Below are 6184 nucleotides of genomic sequence, written 5' to 3'. Positions count from 1 at the left end.
TGCTCACCTGGACACACAAGTGCTCCAGATCAATAATCAAGCACTGTGTTACTCGGGTGTACCGTATTTTCCGGACTATAAGGCACACCTAAAAACCTAAAATTTTCTCAAAAGCCAATAGTGCGCCTTATAGTTCGGTGCGCCTTGTATATGGACCAAATTCCATTGTGTCATGAAATCAATCATAAGTGGCCTGCTGAAGACTATGAATCATAAAAGTGTTAGGACCTCCAACACTGGCTCACTAAACTCATTTTATAATAATAAAACACTGTACATTGTTACAGCTACAAATGAGGACACCTTGTCGTGAAACACGTTTCATTATACAAAAAATGGTATATACAATTTATATATACCATTGCTTGATTGCCCGTTATGCTGTAAAAGCTTGCCTTTTGATTCTCAATTTAATCAACTAAAATCTTTTTTTTTCCTTTTAGAATTGGTCAGGCTTACATATAAAACACTATATTCATTTTTTTTCAACCTGTCAGAAAGCATTTTAATCAGGCCTTGGGAACAGCATGGATCTTTTGTCCCTGTGGTCATCGTTTGGTCCTCATTGTCACTTCACTATTCATTACTCTTCAAAAGGATCTTAAATCAGCTTCTGCCTGTGGTGATACTATTTTAAAGTATTCTGTCAGACGGGAATAATCTCTTGCAATCTGACACAACTTTCAAAGTCTCTCATGGGTGTCTGCAAAGAGTGAAACTGACCAGAGACACTATCCAGAGTACTGTGAAATCCCTGATGTGCAATTTTTAATTCAGAACAGCTTGTTGGGTCAGGAGACAGCAGCATGTTCTTGTCGCTTCTCACATTCTCACTGTTACACCGAGTTTCTGAAGTGCCTGTAACCCATCTGTGGGGCACATGGGATCACAAACATTCATTGAATGCATTAGAATACAATTATCAAACACGGTGATGTGTTGAAAATATTTTCCAACATAACACATTACCGTTTAGTCAAACAAATGAGATTTTTAAGGAAGATCAGATGGAAAAGAAATTCATCCATGCAGACTACTGTATATAAGATTCGGTAATTAAACCCAGTCTGTTTAAAAGAAATACTATAAAACAGGATATAAAAATATATGGTTAAAAAGTCATAATAGAATTGAGAGCTGCAGCCAAAATGAAGGTGAATCACTTCAATTTTAGTTGTAAAAAACCCCCCACAGTTTTAGTGATTTGAGCATATATTAAATTTATAACATGAATGATTATTTTTCACTTTGAAAGTCATCCTAATGTCAAGTGAACCGGAAGAACCGATGATGGCAGGTGTGATTTGCAAGTGACAGTCTTCAAAAATTGGCTCGAGGTTCATTTAGTTGGTGTCTGCTTCATGGAACATGGTTTCTTAGTGGGCAACATTATTACGCTGTCAGAAAGATTATCATTATTTTCAACATCCTTTTACTTTTTAATATGCATTTGGATGAGCCGGACTTCTTTCATTTAATGGACTACTAGGAGTGACGGGTCTTTCGTTAATTCCATGAACAAAACTGATGCTAACTGACTTGAGCTAGTTTGAAATCAGGTTGCGATTTATACATGAAATTTAATATGGTATTTTCCGGACTATAAGACGCTACTTTTTCCGCAAGCTTTGAACCCTGCCGTTTATAGTTCAGCGCGTCTTATCAATGGATATTTATGGATTTTGATCATATTGTATAATTTGTGCATAGTCTTTTACATATGGAGATTAAACATTCAAACACCTGCAGCTTATTCTTCAGAGTGGCTTATATATGAACAAAACTTTATTTTAGCTGGTGTGTCTTATATTCAGGTGCGGCTTATCATCCAGAAATTATGGTACTGTTTCAGAATCTTCCAACAACTTTTTTTCAAAAATACAACATAAAATAATTTTCATATCGTGTTTTATATGACAAAAATGGATCTAGCAAAGTTAATTACACTAAACATTGCCAAAGAAAAGATGCCCATTTATACTTTGCAATTTATCGACATGTTGGAAACTGTTAACCTGAGCTACGTCCTTCCAAGCTGCAAATATTTTGCCAAGCTTGCTTTGCCTCACATTCAATCCAACCCCAAGCCAACTTTATTTATTAAGCACTTTAAAAGCAGGCGCTGCGCACTCAAGTGCTTGCTGTACAAAGCAATAAATACAACACCCGTAAACAAAAAGGTTGACGTAAAACACAAAGGTGGGCAAATAAATAAAATTAAATGACACAAATGAAGGTCATTAATGGAGTCATAAAAGCCATAGGAATAAAAGTAATAAGAAAATAATAAGAATGAATGAGAGAATGTTTTGCTTGGTGTCAAAGGCCGAGGAGGAGCAGTGTGAGAGAATTTAAAATGAAATCCGATTCATGGGATGTATTTCATGGATTCATGTGAAGCACCAGTCCCGATGTAGTTTTGCAGTTTTTTTTTTTTAAACATGCCAAGACATAAAACAACACAATTTATTGCCGACCCTCAAGTTGCAGTTTGCAGCCCCCTCCACTTTGATAAACAATGTATTGACTTAACTGTGTATTCAACCATAACATTACTGACAGGTGACGATATGGTGATGCATTGAAGGATACTATAAATTGATTCTGCTTCTGTCATTTACCTTTTGTGTTGGATTCATCTTCCGTTTGATGTTTTTTATTGACCAAGACATCATGCATGAGTAAATTTAAACCTCAGGGTTATTTGACTTTGGATACTGCACTGTGACATATTTTATGTAACCATGTTGGTTTTTTTTTGTTTTTTCATTACTTGCTTGCGGCATAATGCAGCTACCTCAATCTCAGAGGTGTCAAAATTTTGGCTCGCTGGTCATTTCCTGCTTGATGCTCATTTCTAACAGCTGGTGGCATTTAACATGGCCTCTGACAATTTTGCCTGAATTGCAATTTTGTCGCAAAGATGGGGCTGCTCTAACGAAGTAGAAAACCATGCCTGTTTTTTCTTCTTTTATTTTTTTTATCTTCATCTTCAAATCGAAATTATGATGATTGGACCGAAATTGTTCACTCCAACTGCCAACTCTTTGTTGGAATTGTTGTTGTGCGTGTCTGGACTTCCAATTCAGCCATGCTCTTAACTCAAATCACTCATATCTCCAAATATTTGTATGAATTGTGAGGTGGAACCCTTTTTACTTGCTTTTGAAAGTGGTCACTGATGTAAATTTAACTCGGGCATTTCCAAATGTGAGGGGTATCGCTAAAATAAAAAGCCGCCTCCCCTTTGCCAAGTGTTACTCCGAGGAATGATCAGACTGCATTTGCCACTAGATCTAAGAGCTCTTTGCCAAGTGTAATTGATGAGCATGTCAGTTATATAATAAAGTGCAAGGCCATGTAAAGCTTTATAAAGCAAGAGGAGAATTTTGATTATAGTGCAAAATGTGAAATCATTGTGGCTTGGTAGATTTGTCCTCAAAACATACCCAACTCCAATAAATCTTACACATTTGGAACAGGTAAGCAGATCCATGTAAAGATTCCATTGACATTTTGTTGTGCAACCACACTCAGCATGTTGCAACACTCAATATGTTGAACACAGATAAGACATGTTAGGAGTAAGGCAGGCAGCGTCAGGTCATAGCCAATCAAATCGGCTTGTCGATTACCTTTTAAAAGCAGCGCAACCTCCTTTATTGCCGGTGACATTTATTTAATGGATGATAAGTCTGGCCTTGGCTGAGCCAGAGGAAATGGATGTCCTTTACAAGGAGTTGGAAAGGTGAAAGGTGGGAAATATTTGAAGCATCATAGTAGCTTAAGGACAGAGTAAGATGAATAAATCATTATATCGTGGATGTTCTTGTTTCCACACAGTTCAGGGAGCACAGTCTTTTACTGATAACACATTCACATCCTCAAATCCTTTGACCCAATGGAGTCCTTTTTGTTTACCTCCAGTGCTGCATTGTATCTAACAATCATTGGTCAGAGGACAGAACGCTTTGCCTGTGCCTTTCATCCCCCTCCAACTTGGCCTTGAGGTGTGACCTGCATATGATGCACATAACCACGTTTCCACATGCAAAACAATCAGGCTTTTATTTTCACACACTACCATGGAGACACAAAGAATAAACAGTTGGCTTTAACGCATTTCGTTGCTTAAGCATGCATGAGTGCTTGAGTAACCAAAGTCCAAGAGCTTAGAAGTAATCAAGGATGCAGGATTGTTTCCTCTCAACCTTTGCCACTGCCAATCTGTGGACATGGCATGATGTGCAGATTCTGTTGCTACAAAAGCCATATCTGGGTAAATTCTCAGTCATCCAGATCATGATAGTCCACTGAATAAAAGGCAACCACCTTTGAACAGAAAATGTTTCATTAGTATATAATTTGTGTTATGCATGCATATATATATATAGGATAAATGCTTTCCAAGCCTTATCTACTCATTAGCTTAACAACTTGACCTGTTTTCGTCTGTTTCTTTGTCAACCAATCAGCTTCCTCCAGTCACTCATGTCTTGTTCAGGTGTTCCTCATTGTCTCATCAATTTTAATGTAAGATTTGTGTATATTCTCTCATATATGGAAATTAAACATGAAAAAACCTGCGGCTCATAGTCCAGTGTGGCTTGTATATATATGAAAACATGATTTTCCCCGAATTTTTACTGGTGCGGCGTATAGTCCAGAAATGAGTAATATTTATTATAATTACGTTTTGTGATTTATGTACTTTTTATGATAGAGACCATTTAAAGGATGAATCACAACAAATTATCCATCCATCCATCCATCCATCCATCCATCCATCCATCCATCCATCCATCCATCCATCCATCCATCCATCCATCCATCCATCCATCCATCCATCCATCCATCCATCCATCCATCCATCCATCCATCTTCTTCCGCTTATCCGGGGTCGGGTCACGGGGGCAGCAGCTTTAGGAGGGACTCCCAGACTTCCCTCTCCCCAGCCACTTCTTCCAGCTCATCCCGGGGGATCCCAAGGCGTTAAAGACATAGTCTCTCCAGCGCGTCCTGGGTCGTCCCCGGGGTCTCCTACCGGTGGGACATGCCCGGAACACCTCCCTAGGGAGGCGTCCAGGAGCCATCCTGATGAGATGCCCGAGCCACCTCATTTGGCTCCTCCCAACGTGGAGGAGCTGCGGCTCTACTCCGAGTCTCTCCCGGATGACCGAGCTTCTCACCTTATCTCTAAGGGAGAGCCAGGACACCCTGCGGAGGAAACCCATTTCGGCCGCTTGTATCCTGGATCTCGTTCTTTTGGTCACGACCCATACCTCGTGACCATAGGTGAGGGTAGGAGTATAGATCGACCAGTAAATCGAGAGCTTTGCCTTTTGGCTCAGCTCTGTCTTCACCACGACGGACCGGTACATCTCGATCTCGCGCTCCATCCTGTCCTCACTCGTGCTGTATAATTTGACTGTTATGTGAAAATGGTTTTGAAAATATAACACATTGACGGTCGAACAATATCTTAGAAAGGATTGCGGTTCATTGTAGAGGGTCTAACGTATATGCTTCCTAATGAGGAGGCTTGTAGAGGGTCTACCGTATATTCTTCCTAATGAGGAGGCTATTAGAGACCAGCGAAGATGTTGCCATCAATGAAAATGTCATGGCTGATGAGGCTTAACGTAGCTGCTATCAGACCAAACAATGGAGAACGACACAAAAAAAGGGAATAACATAAAGTTTGATAAATTGTTGCAATAAAAGTCAAAAGCTCAACAAAAGAAATAATATTATGTTTCCCTCCATTTTGTCGAACGAAAAGCCAAGCCATGAATTTTCACCCTAAATTAACCCTGCTATTTTTTGGGGGCGACATCTCTCCTCCTCACTCCACATTAACCAAAATTGCTTCTGCTTTTTATGCAGTCCAACATGAACCAAATGACACGCGGCATGCATATTGCCACTTTTTCTGACTCATCACCCATGGAAATTAATTCAGGATGGTCTTTTTTATTTTATTTTACATTATTGTACCCTGGCTAATGAACATAGCAATTAGGAACATTAATTTGAAAGAGACAAACACACACATTTCAAATTTAGGACTCTTGAGCTAATTGTAGATGTAATCTTATTCCATAACGGCTAAATGTTATGCAGCAAACCACCACTCGGTGGTGGTCTTTAACACAATCTCTGCTCCATAAGGTCCCACTAGTGT

Source organism: Syngnathus leptorhynchus, chromosome 18 (genome assembly GCF_054491065.1).
Source record: "Syngnathus leptorhynchus isolate UIUO chromosome 18, UIUO_Slep, whole genome shotgun sequence".
In the NCBI taxonomy this organism is placed as follows: domain Eukaryota; kingdom Metazoa; phylum Chordata; class Actinopteri; order Syngnathiformes; family Syngnathidae; genus Syngnathus; species Syngnathus leptorhynchus.
The sequence above is the reverse complement of the archived record's forward strand: the minus strand, read 5'-3'. Positions refer to the sequence as shown.